The sequence below is a fragment of the Ascaphus truei genome, chromosome 2 (genome assembly GCF_040206685.1).
Source record: "Ascaphus truei isolate aAscTru1 chromosome 2, aAscTru1.hap1, whole genome shotgun sequence".
NCBI classification, from domain to species: domain Eukaryota; kingdom Metazoa; phylum Chordata; class Amphibia; order Anura; family Ascaphidae; genus Ascaphus; species Ascaphus truei.
In genome coordinates this window covers 63,210,238-63,230,441 of record NC_134484.1, presented here as the reverse complement: position 1 = coordinate 63,230,441, position 20,204 = coordinate 63,210,238, and positions in this window count along the sequence as shown.

Sequence of the window (20,204 nt, the reverse complement as noted above, 5' to 3'; positions counted from 1 at the left end):
CTTTATTACTATTTTGGGTCCATCCTGTTCCTTATATTCGTATACTAGCTGAGAGATCCGGCGTTGCCCGAAATGTAAATAGATAAAATAAATTGATGTTGTTTAAAATAAAAAGTATAAGAATTCAATATTATTAAAGTACAACATATGTTTTTGATCCACTTTGAGCAAAGATATATAAGTAATGTGGTGTTCCGAGTATAGAACATGCCACATATAACTGTCCATGGGATAAACATGTTTATTGTAAGTTTATACCAGTGCACTTGATGGGAGGGGGGGGGGAGGGTGAGTGAAGTATTTGTGCAAACTTTAAGAGGGAGTGTTAAGAAAATTTTTATTATTATGTACTTGGAGACTGATGAAAACGTAGTTTTGAGGTAAGGTGTGGTGTGGATGAGGGTAAGCTGAGGGAGTGTAGCGCTATTGAAACGCAGACGGACATCAGTAGCGGCCGTGCGGCGAGCAGACAGGGTAAGCTGAGGGAGTGGAGCGCTGAGGAAACGCAGACGGACATCAGTAGTGGGCGCGCGGAGCGCAGACGGAACGGCGTTGATGCAGAGGAGAATGGTTTATATTTTATTGAGTGGTGAGCTGGGGTGAAGGAAGGCTTTTATTATTTAACAAACGTTCTAAGGTGGCAGGGAGTGTTCAGGCCAAAAGCAGACATTTGGTTTGTAGCTGCACGGGAAGGCGGACATTTTGTGAATTGTCAAATGTTTATAAGGTGAAGGTGGGGTCGAGAAGACGGACATTTTGAAAAAGCTCATTTTGGAAAGGCAGAAATGTAACAGTAGCGTGCGGGCGTGCGGAGCGCAGACGGAACGGCGGTGATGTGGAGGAGAATCTTTATATTTTATTGAGTGATGAGCTGGGGTGAAGGAAGGCTTTTATTATTTTAGAAAGGTTGTAAGGTGGCAGGGAGTGTTCAGCGTGTTAAGGGGCCAAAGGCGGAGATTTTTTTGTAGCTGCGCGGGAATGCGGACATTTTGTGAACTGTAAAATTTGTATTAGGTGAAGGTGGGCGCGGGAAGGCGGACATTTTGTGAACTGTAAAATTTTTATTAGGTGAAGGTGATATACCCGGCGTTTCCCAGGATGTAAAGAAAAAGGATGTTGTTGAAAAAAGTTTATTTTTAAACAAACAGTACAATGAACATGTAGTTGAGCAAATATGAGCAAAGTGTATGTTTATTGTCATGGTTGTTTATAAACAATATTTTTAGTAGTTCCAGTTGGAGCAAAGATATAAAAACAAAACCACAACTACAATGCCTGAGTAATAAATGTAGGCCAACTACACACTGACTGAGAAAGTTCTGATTGGTCAAATGTCAATAAGGGGCGGAGCCAAAATTATAGTAGGCATTAAATGACAGTTAGTGAGGAGATTCTCACAGCAGCCATTTTGTGTAAAGACAGATTAATTTCTACATACAGGTGCAACATATAATAAGACTACTGCATATTAGCATGTGAAAGCAAATAAATAACAATATTTGTAGGCATTAAATGACAGTGAGGAGATTCTCACAGCAGCCATTTTGTGTTAATTTCTACATACAGGTGCAAAACATATGTTTTTTTTATTCCCTTTTCAGTGAAGCAAATAAATAACAATATGTTTAGGCATTAAATGACAGTTAGTGAGGAGATACTCACAGCAGCCACTTAATATTGTAAAATGTAGATTCCAACTTATCCCTTAAAGAGGTGTAACATTCATATAATATGGATCTCATGTGATATTAAATATCCCCCCAAAAATATACTCTTCAAAAGAATCACTTATTTATATTAATATTGGTCATCTCTTAAGTTATATTATCTGATAATTAATTAGTTAATTAGACAGGGGTGATAGTCTGAGGTGGGTTAAATTAGACAGGGGTGATAGTCTGAGGTGGGTTAAATTAGACAGGGTGTGTGAAGCAAGCTGCGCGGCAAGAGGGACTGTCGGGCGGCCGTGTGTGCGGTCCGGGCGGACATGTGATTTTTGTGCAACTTAAGGGAGAGTGCAGGCTGTGGCGGCCGTGTGTGAAGCAAGCTGCGCGGCTACAGGGAGTGTCGGGCGGCCGTGTGTGCGGTCCGGCTGGGCGTGTGTGCGGAGCTGAAGAGGACGGAGGAGCATTTTGTAAAGTTAAGAGAGAACGCCGTTTTTATTAGGTGATGAAGCCGTTTTTATTAGGTGAAGATGCATGGTCTCAGGTGTGAGTGTGTGTGTACACAGGTGTGACAGTGAGTGTGTGTTTATTAGGTGAAGAAGCATGGTCTCAGGTGTGAGTGTGTGTGAGTGTTTGTGTACACAGGGGTGACAGTGAGTGTGTGTGAAGCATGGTCTCAGGTGTGAGTGTGTGTGTGTGTGTGTGTGTACACAGGGGTGACAGTGAGTGTGTGTGTGTAGACAGGGGTGAGATGGATGAAACTTACCAAGGACTCCGCAGGGGTTCTCTGGGGGTATGGTGTGTCAGTGAGAGTGTGTGACAGTGAAGTAGGTGTGTGTCAGTGATGTCACTGTACCTTTTCGCCAATGAGAGTCGTGTGGGAGGCTGATTATGGGCGGGCGGACACAGGGACCAATGTCTGTGTGTGTCTATGTGTGTGTCACAGTGGAGCTTACCTCTTGGCCAATGAGAGTCGCGGGGGGGGGGGGGGGGCGGGCAGACCCACGGACCAATCAGATTCCCCACATCTAGCAACAACCCCACAAATTTCAATTTTATATATTAAGATATTTATATGTTTATTCATGCTAGCAGATTATGTATTAGGACAAGACTGAAGGTTCTTGATATTAAACTGTATTATATATGTTTTTTTTATTACTAGGCTTTTCAGTATTGGCCCTATGGGTTAAATATATTCGCTAATTATTTTGTTACCTGCTCATCTCGGTCACACCTGATCCCAGTTCATTATGATTGATTCGTGAGCTGGGGGCGGTGTTTCCGGATGCTAGAACTACATTAAAGTTAGTTTCTGGTGTACCTTTACTCATTGACAAAGCTCCCGTGTTGGTGCGAAACCTGTCCGAGGTCTTTCTTGCCCTCTACAGATGGCCGTGGACGAATAAAGTATATTTTTATCGAGTCTAGCTGCCTCTTTTTGCTGCTGTGCTCCGCTCATGTCACTTCTGTTGATAATAAGGAACAATGTGATCGGAGTGTCCCTGCTTTGGACATAATATGATCTAAGTGGTGAAATGGAAGATAAACAATTGCAATAGGAATACATGTAATTGCAAATATCTTGTTGTTACTCAATGGTGTTAAGTGACAAACAACATTATTATAGCTACATAAACTACATTATTCACACAGTTTTCCTGTACGTATAAATCAAACTGTACTATAAATGCCTCCACCTACTGAAAAGGAAGCCTTGTTACTTAAACATTTGTCCAATTGGTCTCCTTTCAAACTTTCCTTTAGTTAGTTCTTTTCCACCTATCGCAACATCCACAGACACAAAACAAGTTAACAAGGAGAGACATAAAAAGAAGGCAGTGGAGGTCAAATGTACTAGTTTAAGGTCAAACGTAAAACGCTGTAATTAATACAGAAACATCTTTTAGAAGTTTGTTGACAGAACATAAGGGTATTACAACCTACAATTGCAGTTATCCTGAGAATTCTATTTTATTTTTATTCTTAATCAAGTTCTTTTTCTATCTTGCCACTGTTTCTGATAGACACCTTGAAAATAATACTGATATGACAGATGTTATATAGTCTAGTGTAGATTGCAAGTGATGTGTATTACTACAGTATGTCATTGGGACCTCGGGCCACACCAAGTCTAACCAATGCATTTGCTCACAAGTTAATGCACCTAATTTGCATATGAATGGAATGTTACATTTTGCATGTAATGTTGGGTGGTGGTTGCCTCAGAAACCTGGTATGGCTAGTGATCCTTGACAAGAGGTTTGTAAACCACTTATCTATGCATGCAGAAGTCATCCCTAAAGTGAAAACCTTACATAGAAACGATTAAATCAATCATACAGAGACTTTTAACACAATGTTTTTTTTTAAATGATATAGAATATATATATATATTATTTTACAAAAAAATTGGTTTATGAACTATTGAAAAAAAGCATAAAATTAAAATCCTCAATAACTCTTGCTAAACCAAAGCCGTATTCTATTTTTCTTACACCTTATCAAAAACAAACCGAAACCCATCTAGAAAAGTAACTCTGCTAGGAATTGAGCTCCAGCAACCTTTGTTCCATGTTCTTTTAGGAGAATCAGACAATCCTTTTCCAAGAAGTTCTGACTGATGCCATTCTTTCCTCTCACAAAACACTGCTTAGAGATGGCAATAGCAAGTATGTCCAAAATGCACTTTGCCGTCCATCTGCAGTTCCTCATTGTATCATCAACAGATCTCTTCTCTTCTCATGGACAGCAGACTCCGTATGTTGTCATTGGGTAACCAAAAGGTCAATTATCTTTCAGCCCCACCTCATCCCTTTGTACAACAACATATTTACTAGATATCCCATTCATACATTCTTCAACCAGAATTCCATCTGTTAATAAAGCCTACCAAATAATTTACTTTGATATCTTGCAATTACATCAGTTCATGATCCAATTGATAAAAAAATGCTAGTATTTTTTTTTATCCTCTCCATGTGTCCTGCTATACCGTATGTCATTCTCTCTAGAAAAGAGGCTAAAGATATAACTAACCAAGCATGCTAGCCAATTCATTATATCTGCCTGGGAGAATTCTTTACAGCTTGGTTAACTGTATAATTTTTCTTCTTTCTCCATGAAAAAAAAAATCCCTCATCCCATGTAAATCAAGGGAAGATGCAGATATTTCCACAGTGTTTTTAATCTAATTAAATTATTTAACCAATTGTCCTTGAAAATAGTTTCCACATGTTTTCCGCTATGTTCCCAAGATATAATGTGAAAATGTAATGGAATTGGTACCTACAGTTTTCCAATGCCCAGTGTGGCCCTTTGCACAGATGGTTAAAGCAATAATGTCCTCTATGTTATGTCCAAATGTTAATTAAGAAACCAAGAGAATAGTAAAAAAAAAATTGCATTAACTTTCTGTATTTCTTCCTGGCCACATAGTATATTATTGTGCAATCATCCCATAGTTTTGTGCTTAGCGGAAATGTTGGTATACAAACTTGTTCTCTCACTAAAGCTGGCTGTCATTGGGATTTTTTTCAAACCACTTTATAACACAGTTATGTTCATTATAACTTTGAAATTCTTGCACCATTATTTTCTCAGGCCCAGATCTATAAACCTCTGTTGAGTCACTTAACGTGACATTAATCTAGCTAGCGTCACATTCAGCCTAACCGTGGTTTTTTTCAAAGGACAGTGACATAATGTTAAGCAATGTTTTCTCCTGTAAAGGGCATTGCGTTAACTATAACGGCCATTAGTGATAATGACATTTACATTGTATGCAAATGAGGAATTACTATAACATTGTGCAGCCAAGTGCCCCTGGCTAACGCCTTCTACTAGCCTCAACAATATAAGTCCTGATAGGAACAGGCAGTGTTGGGGTTAAACTCATGCGCACTGCCTAATCTGCAGTTGCAACCTGGATGGGTACTATGTTGCCTTATCCAGGGGGCAGGCCTAAACCTGCAGTTGGAGTGTCATACCTGGTGAGCGTACTGACTGGGTCACATGTATATGGTGTGATGCATGTCAGTACCTGGACCTGCCCTGTTATGGGGTGGGGTTACAAGCCCTTCCCCCTGGGTTTAAAAGCTGACACTCCACCAAATTGAGTGGTGATGATTATGGGACAGTGTGATACCCTATTCCCTACAAGAAGGTCAAGGAGATTGGGAGGGGCTCTTGGGGATTCAAGCCCCTGGGGTCTGCTTCAGGGCTGGAGAACTATCATGCTGTTATGCAATAAACCTCCCATTGGACCAACTCTGGTGTGTGGTTATTGGCGAGGAGTATTGCCTGTGGGGACATCCTGCATTAAGCAGGATCCTTATGGGATAGAGGTGCTGCACCGGAAGAGATGAAGAAAGCCTGCCCTGTTGCTGCTCCCAAACAACAACTGTGGAGCCCACTCAGACCTCCTGAACCAGCAGGTGAGCTTCAGCACCCAGGGAAAACACCCATGTAGTGACCAGATCTTCCGTGGCAGGGGGGAACAGGTGCTACAATTGTATATCCACAAAAGTCTGTTAAGGTTAAGGCAGGGATTTAATGTTATGTTAGCTAGGAGTTAGCTCATATACAAGGGGAGTGACAGACAGTACCACCACTGCAGAAATTAGTGGCTAGTATGTATATGTGTGAAGGGAACCAATAAAAGCACCCCTCAAATCCCTAGGGACAATATTGGATATCCATAGGGTTCCCCACTCTCATTTTGCTAGAAATAGAATATGCAAAACATTTAATATTTACTCACAAAGTAGAAATATATCAAACAAATGTACAGTATTCAACATAGATACACACTGTGAATGAAAAAAAACCATATAGTACAGGAATAAAGCACTATGCAAAGACTATTGTTCACTAAATGAAATAGTCCACTGGTCTGTGTCTTTATATTGCTAAAGAGCAAGCTTTTAACCCAGCATATAATCCTCTGGGGAAAATAGAACAGATACAGTAAAAGACAGTAACTAAAGAATGAACTGGAAATACACCCAACAAAACATCACAGAAGGACAAATAAATAAAGTGAGAAACAAGAGGTTAATGGGGACAAAAAACGGTGATCAAAAATACAGGGAGACAAAAAAGGAGAAAATATCCACTACAACTGAAAAGAGGGGCAATATTTCAGGGTGAGACACCCTTTCATCTGGCCCATTATACACACTATACTTTTGATTACATGGTACTTCTCTTTGTCTGAAGAAGAAAAAAGGGTTCTTCCACAGCATCCCAAGTCAATCTCAGTCTGGAATCAGTCACTGACGATCTGACTTGTCCTCAATGTTGTATATCCACAAAAGTCTGTTAAGGTTAACACAGGGATTTAATGTTATGTTAGTTAGGAGGTCATAGCTAAACTTTGAGTAACTCAGATCCAGACCCCAAAGTACTGTAGAATTTTCAGAGTGTAACGCCACAGTTAGGCAGGAGTTTAACAACATACAGTAGCATTTATATCCAAAGTTCATTCCCTCTCACCTCTTTCTTTCCCCTTCTGAAGCTAAAGCCGTTTTACAGGGTCTGGATCGGGGTAATGCTAAGACGTACTTAACGTCAGGATATTGGAAAATGACGCAAGATTATGCTACAATAACGTGACATTAACCATATGCTAAAGATATAGCGGAAGTAGAAGCCCGTGGGAGAAGAAAAAAAGAAGTGCACTGCTGTTATTCAAAAATGGAGACTGGATCGCTCAAAAAGATTAAAAAGTAATTTATTGGGCTACTCGCAACATACTGTAATATAAACAAGTTGGAAGAACAGGCAGTGAGAACGTCTGACACATTTAGCTCGTATGGGCGCTTTGTCTAAGACACTCGTTTTTCAGACGATTCCAAGTTATTCTAATTGTAAATCCATTATGAATGATTATTGCTAAGACCACAGGTTTTCCGGTTATTTTCTAGTAATAATAAATACAATTAATCTAGTAATGCTGGTTAAATATCTTGTTTTCAAAATAACTAATTCCTGTTCTCATCTTTCCATGTTTTCATTCCTCTATACACCAACGAGTCCAAGGGATTGGATGAAAAATGTGCCAAAATAGTGTTTTTACATTGTGTCCAATTAACTATACTGACTTCATAGATTCAGTGCCCCCTAAAAGATATGCAATCAGTTTTGTATCTGGAGATAAGTCTGATCCGGACTAACTGTTGATATTCTAAACATGAATGCTGCTGATTTTTTCGGAAGTACCCCATGTATGTGGTACTGTTTTAAAGTCATATTATGTATTAAGGACTAGATAGTCATTAGTTTTTTTACACCATTAATAGTAACCTGTGTCATCTTGTAACTATAGGATTAGTAACTGTGAGCATTAATCCTATTAACGATATATCCTGTATCCGATTTTATGTTGTAATAATTCCATACAGAGATCAATTTGTACCGAGAATACATCAACTCCAGTTCAAGTATTGATCTAACAGACATATAATCAGAAGACCATATACAGCCCCCTATAATTGCACTCAAGATAGGTGACATATGGGTATAATGTCAGTAAACAGAAGGCTAGGTCTGAGCCAAATCCAGAATATATAGGATATAAAGCTGAAAGGTCACACTCAAATGAAAATAATAAAGACATTAATGTTACTACTGTAAAAACGACGAAACACAATAAAAATGCACAACAGGTGCATAAATAAAATCCCCTAATGTGTGTGGTAACGGTGCAAATATGGTTAACAGATATAACCAAGGGAAGAAGCTACTATCAAGTTAGGAGCTAAATCAACAGGTGCTGGGTTGTAAACAACAAGGTTGCAATAACCAATGGTTTAAGTACACAAGAGACAAGGTAGGTAGTAGATGTTAAATATATGCACAGTGTGTGATTGACAGTCACTAAACACACTTAGATCAAGATAACCATCTGTATACACAGAGTATAGGTAGACTCAATATATTTCCCAATAATGGGTGCCTGCGGGGTAGCGCAATATAGTTAATTAACTGTGAAGTGCACAATGGCAAAACCCCCCACAGAACGTGTACATCAGCAATTGGGTATATGCTTATACAACCTGATGTCCCTGGTGCAGCCTGTGAACTCCATGAGAGGGTTAGGAGTTGCCGTTCCTCTAACACACATGCCGCGCATGCGTCAACGTGATGACGTCACGGCGTACCCCGACGTACGTTTCACGCGTCACCGCGCGCTTTCTCAAGGGGGAGGAGTCAGGTATAGAGTCACGTCATGGAATGGGACCTTATAAGCCGTCCTCGAGGGGCGGGACCAATGACCAATGCCTGTTAATCCTAAAGGGGGCATAGCCATTACATCTGTCAGATTGACAGAGTACATAGAGGAATCAAGGAAGGTGGGGAAGGGAATGGGAAGGGAGGGGGGGGGGGAAAGGAAGAGACAAAGGCCAATGTAAGCAGATATAAGGCAATAGAATGTTACATCCAACTAGTTTCGTAGAATTAACTACTTCTTCAGGGCATTCCCTGAAGAAGTAGTTAATTCTACGAAACTAGTTGGATGTAACATTCTATTGCCTTATATCTGCTTACATTGGCCTTTGTCTATGTATTGGCCTGTCCTGTTTTTATTTCATCCTGTGTGCTGTTTTGGACACTTGTGAGAGACTTTGTAAGACTGTTCAAACTTCCCTATTGAATCCACCACTGCTGCATCGTGGCACGCTGAGGGCACCCCAGCAAGCTGCGTTTTAACCTCTGTGCAGAGGATACACCTGCCGAGGTACAGGAGCAGCTTCATATCGGCCAGGAAGCAGGAGCGATTTCACCGAGCCCCAGTACCAGCTGCTGAACCTGGCTGCATGAAGGGAAATCCCCTTGAGAGTGAAAAGACTGACGTCCTGCCCCAGAATCAACTGAGCTGCAGCAGCAGAGGGAAGCAAGCACCTGAATCTACAGCTAACAGCTGCCGAGTGGTAAACAGTGTGATACACACTACATGCCTTTTACCAACTTTTTTCATGTACGCAGATATATTACCCCCTTTTTAATTCTATAATATATTGTTGAATTTGCTTCACTATTTGGCGTTGTGCGCTGTTTTCTTTTGTTTCCATTCTCTTAGTGTGTGTGGGGTGCTGAGCCACCCCTGCGTTTACAGCTGCAGACGCCATTATCCCCAACACGGTTATGTGGCACTTATTATTTAATGTATAATTATCTCACTGTGGGAGTTGTGGTTTAATTTTTTATAAATTTTTTATCACTAAATTGATGGTATAGTCACTGCACTGTATATATTTATACATTTAAACTTTATAGGTAGTTAGGTAGTAGCGCACAGTTTTGTTTTTTGTGAAGCATGCAGAGAGCGCTGCAGCTTCCCCCGATCAAGCTCTCCCCCTCTGCCGGATCCACAGGTGGGAGGCAAAACAAAATGGCCACCGCTGCCCCTCCAGCGCTCCCCGCCTCCACGGGCCATGTAGGCAGCACGTTCTCCTCCCACCCATCCCCAGGGACCACTCAGGCAGTTGGCTGCAGGATCTCTCCCCTGGGACCACAGGCCACCACCTCCGCAGCTCGGCATGCCGTGCAGGAGGCCAAAAAAACTAAATGGCTGCCGGTCATCTGTCAGAGCTCCGAGGCCCCTCAGTATAGCCTGCAGTCCCCCCGGACCTGAGCCAGCACGTCCCCAGAGATGCCACAGGTACAGGCCGCCCTGTATCCCTGTCCCACTCCTCGGGCTCAGTAGCAGTGTTCACTGCCTCTTTCTAGGCCTCTTAGTGCTCAGCCCTGGCTCTTTGTCACCAGCTCAGCCTCCCACCTGTCTCCCAGCTGGTCACTAACCCCACCTCGGAGTTAGCAGGTCAGTCCTTCCAGAAGAGAGGTATATATGTGGAGGTATTATTTGGGAGGTATTGATTTCTAACACTTATTGTAGTATTGCTGTACATTGCTGTGTTAAACTGTTGCTGCCTTGTGGTGGTTTGCGGCCTACACCGCACATTTCAAAGTTGGACTTTGCTTCCGGGGAATCAGGGAAAGGTGTCAATATACCCCTCAAAATGAAGCTGGCCCTCTGGTCTTCTACCTCCCAGAGGTGATGGGCCTGTATCTTGCAATCTGGGACAAGATTGCAGTAGATCAAGCAATGTCAGAGCAGGAGCTCATACTCTATGCGGCCATCTTGGAAACCGTTCAGCGCTGGTTTTATCTTTAATGGGCAAATGCACTATTATCCATATCTGGATAATATTAATTTTGCCCACTAGTGTACTGTATGTGTTGGGGTACATGGGGGAGGGGTTGTATTTATGTATTGTACTGTAATATTTTTTTGAATGGGGAAAAGCGCTATTAGCCATCTTTGGTTAATAGCACTTTTACCCATTCTTGTTGTTGGTACAGGGGGTGGGGGAAGGTGGTAGCTACCCCAGGGTGATGTTTAGGCCTTGCGGGAGGGTAGCGCGAGTGGTTAACCTCTTCATTACCTTAGCGGTTGTAACCGCTAAGGTAATGATGGGGTTAACTTCTACTGCCACCCTCTCGCAAGCTCTAAAACCCACCCTGGGGCAACCACAATCTTCACCCATCCCCTGTACCAACAACAAAGCCGTGCCTTCTTTTTAACCCTTTCATTACCTTAGCGGTTAACCGCTAAGGTAATGAAACTGGCTGCAATTTTATTTTCATTGCATAGGATTTATCCTGGAGGCAGGCGGGGACCCCCGGAGCTGTGGGGACCCCCAGAGATGCAGGTACTCGCGGGGCTCTGGGGGGTCCCTGCCGGCCTGTGCAGTAAAACTAAAAGGAACTGCTTTTATGCATCTTGCAATACGTTTAGCGCCAGACTTTAGCTGGCGCCATAATATTGCAAGTTTTTATAGCACAATATGCTTATCACTGCTTAGTGAATAGCAGTTTCTGGTAAGAAATGCGATTTCGGGCATTTTTTGGCTTATCGTATGGCTTATTTTAGCCAAAGTGTTATAGTACTATAAAAAGCCGTTTTAGTGCGATATTTCCTGGTTATCGGAACTTTGTGAATAGCAACACAGACAATATCGTACTATAAGGGCATTTATAGTGCTATAAGTCACTTATCAAGGTTTAGTGAATAGACCCCACAGTCTCCTGCTCGAAACACTGCAACACTTTTCTGTTTGTGATCATTTATTTAAAATGCTATTCCAGTGCTGGGGAGATGGCAGGGTTCAAAAAGAGCTGTGCTAGTGCCTGCTATAGAAACCAAAAGAATGGATGTTCAGTACATTAAAACGCCTCAAAAATTGCATTATAAAAAAATGCAGTAAGTACTATCTAACACCGCCGAACTGATTTATTTAAAAAAAAAAAAAACACATATAGGATTTTGAATGTTTTGTTCCTTCAGATGGAGTCCTTGTTTTCATCCAGATTCAGCGACACAGAACAGCAGTACTGTTTCATTAAGGTAACATCTGCCTCTTCTCTATTTTAACAGTGTGGATCCTATGCGCATGCTCAATAATTAAGTGGAACGCATATGCGTTCCATTTAACAGGCATAGAGCACGCATGCACAGCTTTGTAACTACAGAAACATGGAGATGCAGGTACTCAAATGATCACCCACACCCTGTAAAACATAATATATTTTTTATCTGCACTTAGGGATGAACCTTGAGCTGCTGAAAGAGGTCAAACCTAACTGAACATGTAGGCCATAGAGGTTTGTATTGTTCAGTGTAAGCCTGTTTGTACTGTAAGTGACATGTTAATGTAGGGTAGACAATCAACTTATTTAATGCAGTGTCTACTGTAATGTAAGCCAGGAGAAGAAACAGGGCTGCATAGGGAGTTCAGTGTTGGGTTCAGTAGGTATTGACATTTTCCCAGTCCTGTACTTGTTTACCTATAATACAGTATTTAATTAACCCATCTATTTGCTCATTCCCTTACAGGTGCAACTTCACAAGAGACAGACAGGGCCAGTTGGTGGAAGATTGTTTTTCTTTTTTTGAAGCGTTATTGTTTCTGTATACTGTCAAAAATATTGTTGTTGCACCTTCAATGAGCCAGTAAACAAATACAATCCCTCGTTACTATAATCCCACTCGTCTCTTTTGCAATGTACACTATGTTTCTGTGATTTACTTTAATAAATATGTCATCATTTAAAAAGACCGTCTGGTGTCTTCAGTTTTTAGCATGAAAGAGGTGTATGGGAAGAAGAGGTGGTAATGGGGGGCTTAAAAACAACTGGTGCGTTTCTCATATATGCTGAACTGTACTGTAGCAATAGCCTCAGAATATCTTACCTACACACTAGCATCGACTAACATCAACTACACGAACTACAGAAGCTGCAAGACCCCACTAGGCAGCCACGGTTTAGCCAGTAGCATTCATTTAATTGCTTTGGCATTTCACTTTTCTAGTTCAATAAAGAATGGGGATAGAAAATATAGGGGGCACAAACTGTCTGCGTAGCTAACACAAATCACATATGGAAAAAAGTTGACAGATATCCCTAAGTAAATGTAGATCACTACTTAAAAAAATATCGTAGTCAATTTCATAACAGGTTTATTATGACAAACAGTAGAAGCAGAGACAACGTTTCAGGACCCATCTGGACCTTTCTTCTTCCCATTGTCATGGGAATAGTAAATGTGACTAAATCTATCTATACTCCCTTAACCCTTTTGCTATACAATGAGCTGCAGACCCCTCTGGTATTAAAAGGGTTATGTTTGTTACAGCCACAAGGGTCTGCAACTGTCTGTAGCACACAAATGCTTTGTTCTACGTAAGGAATTTGATTTTCGTTTTTGTTTCACTATGAAACGATTACATTCTAAACCCAACACCTACTGTAGGTTCTGAGAGGCTCTGTCTGTGCGGTACATCATCCTGCATAATCCCAGTGTCAGAACAAGTTTCACATGCACATTAATGGAGGATCTCGTGCTGGGTTCTGCTATACAGAATGATATACAGAGCTTTTCGTCACCCGAGTGCTGGATTCACAGTGTGTTTTGGTTGTGAAGAAACTCTTTTCATCTTGGTAGCAAGCACCACGAGTGCTGTAGGGAATTGTGACTAAGGAATTAAACCAAGTACTGCTGATCAAATTGAAACATAATAGTAATTACAGTATACTATTCCCCTGTATATATATCTCCTACATTAGCGTAGATCATATTTAATATTTATAGAGCTGCCTACGCTCATTGATTTTCTGGTTTTTTTCATTAAATGAGAAATTTCCATTGACTTCAGTATCGCAGTTTACTGAATAACCCCAAGAGTCACTGATTTTTTTAGCTTGTGTTCTCATATACTTCAATAAAATCTTACTGATAAAAATGAATACTTTTACTTTACAAACACACATTTTTCATCTAAAAAAATTCTGTGATGATGCTTGGAGGTTGACACCTGTAATGATACTGATGTAATATACTTTATACAGATGCAGCCATGAGTATCCGCTGTGTTAATCCGATGGGCCATTAGTCTGTCTGCAGAAATATCACAGAAATGTTGCAGCATTACTGGGAGATTGCCCCAGATTTTCCAAGGTAAGTGTTCGGATACTCGTGGCTGCATCTGTATTGTGCACTAAAGTTATTCAGGAACTACTAACGAGACAACTTATTACATTAGAATTAAATCTGATCCCCGCATTATGCTAATGTATTGGATTGTGCTTACCATGAATTCAGTTTATTGAACAAACAATAGAGATTGATTGTCACGCATGAGACAGAATGCTTGGGTGTTTTCAGCTGTTCTTTTGACAGGAATAACCATAATCTATCACAAGTAATAGCAAGAGCCAACAGTATCCTATTTAAATGTGGACAAAAAGACAAAGACTGCTGACCCCCAAGTTAAAATGGCATGGGACAATCCCATTTGGTTCCAGGTCAGCATACAATGACATGACAGAATAAAAAGTCAAAGGTCCTGTGCAAGCCAGTGCACAATATAAGGTAGCATAAAAGCTATTGAACATCTTTTCATCACAATGCACACAACCGGATGGTCGTATTCAGTATCAACATCTGTTCCCATTTTTAAAATACAGATCTTGTTGTTGAATTTGTTAGGATGCCTGTTAGCATTCACAATAACTACAATAAACTCACATGGAATTATTGGTCTTTCAGCACACTAAATTAATAAATGTTTCAATGGAGGATTTAAAAAAAAAAAAAAAAAGCTGACACCAGGCTTGTTGATAAATGTGAATGTATATGTATATATATATATGGCCGAACAATAAGAAAGGTTGAGAGCACTCGCATGGTCTTGTATAAAGGTTTATTTATTATTTAAAGTGGTCACCAATTTGATCCCATCCTGGAGCTCTTTCAAGACGTCTTGACAAAGGTCCAGGTTGGGACCAAAATGATGAATGCTTGTGAGGGCTTCCTTTTACATTATATATGGCAAAAGCCATGTTTACTGAGTGGTGCTATTCCATAGAATACCCTTATGTGGCAGAAGATACAGTACCTCATGGCTCATTCATTTAAATGGGCCATATGATGTATTCTGGAGCCAGAAGGTCTTATGGCAGAGCAACACTTTGTAAATTTGGGCCAGAATGTTTACCTCCTTAATTCACAATTATTCATAGAATGGGAGCTGACTTATTCTTGGTTAGAATACATTTTGTAATAAATACATGAAATCTCCATTTGTTGATTGACAAAGCATATTGTTTGTCCATTATGTTGGCCACACTAGATCAACGGCTTGCATTATATTTCCCTTCTCTCCATCATAAGCGCTGCAAGTTGAAAGTTCATTAAATCAGTAATGATACAGTGCATGATTTGGCCTTAATCTTGTAACAGGAGTGAAACCCTCCTCAGGCCTCCATTTCCAAAAGTATTTGTTGTATTTATGCTAATAAAACATACAACACAAAGGCAGAAACCATTTTTACTTAAATAGATCCCATTTTAGTGTTAGCAGTGTGGTTGCTATGTGCCTCCTTTTAACAATAGGAAATAGAAAAAGCAGATGCACAGGTAGCCGTTGAAATCAAAACTTTACATTTTAAGACCCTATTTTTCATAGTATGAAGTGTAAACATGCAAGAGAAACAAATAAATAAAATACAGTTATTAAAGCACCTGCTCAATTTTTTTGTAAAATTATAATTCTTACGTTGGTGGCTCCATGGGTATGCGTGGCTCCCAGTTCCATGTATTCACAGGTTGCCGGTACATTAAACTTGAAATCTCCTGAGCAAGAATATTTGCGTTGGTTCAGTCTAGGCTCCAATATTCTCTACCCTATTTCCCTCTTTCTACTTTTATTATGTAAAACTTAAAAAAAATGTAACTTTAAGTCTGCCGACAATCAGGGCAGTCCATAGCTGGGTGTTGATTGCTACTTTAAAGAAACTTAATTTCTCATGACTTACCCATGCCGCGAGATTGGGGGTGGGGTTCTGCTCCGTGACGTCAACCACCATACCCAACAATACATAACACCGATAACTACACACAAACAATGTCTTGGAACAAAAGACAGAAATGCCCAGTGCCACAGTACATCCAAAGTGACAAAATGTATAGTACAACACTTCAGTGCTAATTTTCTCATGAGTAAGGGTCATTTAGTTAAACCCTTTGGCCAATGCATTATAAGCGTGCAGCCAACATCACGGCATGACCAATTTGCAGGTCCTAACACTACCTGGTAAAATCCTGATGTACTTCTGCTGGAGGGAGAATGACCACAGTGGGTCTGTCATACATAGGAACATGAAAAAAAAGGACCTGCAAATTGGTCATGCTGTGATGTTGGCTGCAGGCTTATAACGCTTTGGCCAAAGGGTTTAACCAAATGACCCTTAGGCCCAGGACATAGAGGTGTGGGGAGAGGGAAGGCGCGCTAAAGCTGAGGCTCGCCTGCTTCAGTCAGTGCGATTGCACGGACTTGCAGGCGAGCCAGCGTGCGCGAAGGGAGCCGGGGGGAGGTGGTTGGAGGCGGGGCAGTGGCATCACTGGGCCAATCGCCCGCGACGCACTGACGTCAATGTCACGGCGCCGACGTCACGGCGCCGTGACGTTGACGCTGCTGTGCAGTGATTGGAGGTTTTCAGCCGACAGCGCGCTGAAAAACAGCTTGGCGCTCGGCTGAAAACTCCAAAGCCTGAGCACGCCTGCGGACGCTCGCGTGAGCCCCCTCTCAAGGCATCCTCATTGAGGATGCAGGGGCTCAGCGCGGAGCGTCCGCACGCCTCAGCACGGCTTGTCCATCTATGGACGCAGCCTAACTCATGAGAAGATTAGCACTGAAGTATTGTACTATACATTTTGTCACTTTCAAATGTAGCGGTTACCAGAGGGAGAAGGCGTCCTGCAGGTATGCTAAGTTTCTCCCCTGGTAATCATGGACCCTGTGACTAGTAAGCATACTGAAGCTGCCCTATGTACGTTTCACCGCAACCATGGCTTCTTCTGGGGTCCCACCTGGTATCTCTTAGGCAATTTACTTAGCCAAGCTTACACGATAACTGCTTAGAGCAATATCCTATATAGCAGCTGTGGGCTGTTTTAAGCCAGGGTATAGCAAGCTTTGGAGCTTGCACTCTTTCTCAGCAATCACATGTGCTTCTATTTTACATTAGAACTGCTTAGAACAGGGGTACTCAATTCCAGTCTTCAAAACCTCGAAACAGGTCAGATTTTCAGGATATCTCTGCTTCAGCACATATGGCTCAATCATTGAGCAACCTGTACCGAAGCAGGGATATCCTGAAAACCTGACCTGTTGGGGGTCTTGAAGAGTGGAGATGAGAACTCCTGGCTTAGAGTATTATCCTCTATAGCAGCAGAGGGTTTTCTAGTCGGCCAACACTGAGAGGTATAGCAACCTCAGTGACATTAACCCTCCTTGGCAATCATATGTGTCAGAACTTGAAAAATGTACTTTATCACGGTTAAAGTCTGACATAGGCTACTTTTGCCTCCAAAATGTGTCAATACAGTAGATGGTAGTCCTCAGACTAGGATATATTCCATTTATGCCTTCAGACCTTGTATTTTATTATTTTTTTGGTTATTGGTTTTGGTTAATAATTGTATAACTTTTAACTCACTTTGCTTGTCACTAATTTGCACTGATGCAATTTCTAATTTACTTGTATCATTTTGTGCTCATGATAGTACCAGGACAATCTGTTCTGTTTTTTTTTCTTCTGTTTTGCTTCATTATCAAAAGTTACGTTTTATTTACAGAGTAGATCGTTAACCCAATTATGGAATCATTAAACTTTAATCTAGAGGTGTGGATCTCGTCCAAAGGATTGTCTTTTCTCTCTATTTTCTCCAAGAATGTGCAGCAGTATAAGGGTGCAGACAGAAGCACAAATAGTATGAGTATCCAAGAGTTGGAGCATTACTGAGGGACAGAAAGAAGAAGAGTAGTTTACAGTAAGTCATAAGCAGTGAAGTGAAACTGTGAGGGACGACAGATACATTGTACAGTGGTTCAAAAGCCAGTCACGTTCAAAGATCCACAATAGCAATAAAGCAGGAAACACAGGCAGTTACTGAACACACAAGAAATAATGTTGTTACATATCAGGTTAAATAGAAAGGTCAGGGAAGACGTGTCTTGAGCTGAGCCAATATCTGCAGCTCGCTGAGTGACTCGCTGGTAACAGAAGGCTGAGCTAGTCTTTTATAAAGTTAGAAGGGGAGCGTTAAGCTGCTGGGTTAACTCAGTAGATAGGAAGACTACCAATTATGCCTAATACTAACAGTCCTAGCCTCAGTGGTCCTGAAATGTACTCATACAGTGTTATTTTCTGAAGGAGTGGCTCAGGGAGTAAAGGCCCTGACTCTGAAAACAATCACTGACTTTTAGCCTTGTGACCTTGGGCAAGTCACTTTATATCCCTGTGCCTCAGGTACGAAAACATAGGACTGTGCCTGTACTATTCTATGTACAGCTCTGTGTTCCACACACTATAGTATATTGTATTTATAATTTACTGGTATCATTTTGTGCTCTTTAACAGGAGGTTCTGTTCTGTTTTCTTCTATTCTGCTTCATTATTAAAAGTTACATTTTATTTACACAGTAGATCATTAACCAAATATGGACTAATTCAACCTGAATCTAGAGGTGTGCATGTCATCCGAACGATTGTCTTTTCTCTTTATTTTCTCCATGTCTTCACGCTTCCAAGGAAGCCCAATCCAGAGGTACCACTCTCTTCTGAATGTAATGAAGTAGAGCGGGCTATTTCATGTTAGTAACATTCTTCTCAACAATGACTCTGGCTAATTCCTTGATTTTGTTTCTGCCTGTATCTAGTCATTAGAATCTATATCGTTTCCATGCTGTTTAATGCTGCCAATGTCCAAGCATTATAGAAACATATATGTGCATGTATACAGAATTTGAGCCATCCTTGGTCATCATCCGTAGTGGTGCTCCCCAGAGGCAGCACCAGCCAATCTCCCTACCGCCTAGGAGATTAGCTCTCCCCTCCACAGCTGGCGAAGGTCACTCCACCCACTGCTACAACTGTGAACAGGGCGGCAACTTCGCGAAGGACTGTCCGAAGCCCAAAAAGCATATCTCTAGGGTCATGACCCTCACCATGCCCCCGACATACACTCCGCCCCTGATGTCCTCGGAGGGTGCCCCAACACCTATCACTGATGAAGAACCCAAACCGGAAGCCTGCTTTCGAGTGGGACTGGCCATGATCATACAGATTCTGGTAGAAGGCATCTACGCATCGGTTTTGCTGGACACCGGGTCCCAATTGACCATTATATACCGCCCCTTCTACGACCTCCATCTTAAACACCTGCCCTTACAGTCATAAGGACAAGATAAAGTTGTGGGGACTGAGCAATGAGGATTACCCCATTGATGGCGTGATAAAGGCACAAATAGAGATACCCCAGCTGAACATTGGCACGTCTCACATCATAGATGTGGAGGCTTTGATATGCCCTGAGCCTCGCGAATACCCAAGTTTTCCCATCATCTTGGGGACCAATGCCAATGTGGTGTAAGCAGTGATAAGAGCCTACCTACAGGAGACCGGCGAACAACCCCTGTCGTCTCTACGGATCCATCTGATCCTGAAGGAAAAGTGCTGCAAGATCTCGGCTCAGGAAGGATATGGAGACCTATTCAACCACACCAAGGGGTTGACCGAGATTCCACCAGGGGGAGTGAAGATCATGCACGCAGTGTGCAGCTATCCGGGCCGAGACGAGGCCGATCATCTCTTCTCTCTAAAGAGTATACCTGAGGAAGACGCCTTCCGAGTTTTCAAACTTGTGCCAGAGTTACAAGAATGGAAGTCCTCACTGCCTGGGAAGATCCAGATGTTTATCCAAAACATCTCTACTTACCCCATACCCCTCGACCAAGGTCAACGGTTGGGTAGGATATACCCAGTTACCCCCATTGTGACGCAGCTCAAGTACACGCCGCCACCGTGCCAGACCAGCCGGTCGGACTGCGGTTTGACTTTGGGGGTCACGACACTGTTGGCCAAATGCAAGGAACGGCTAAGCACTAAGATGGAGGAACGTTGGGAAGTATT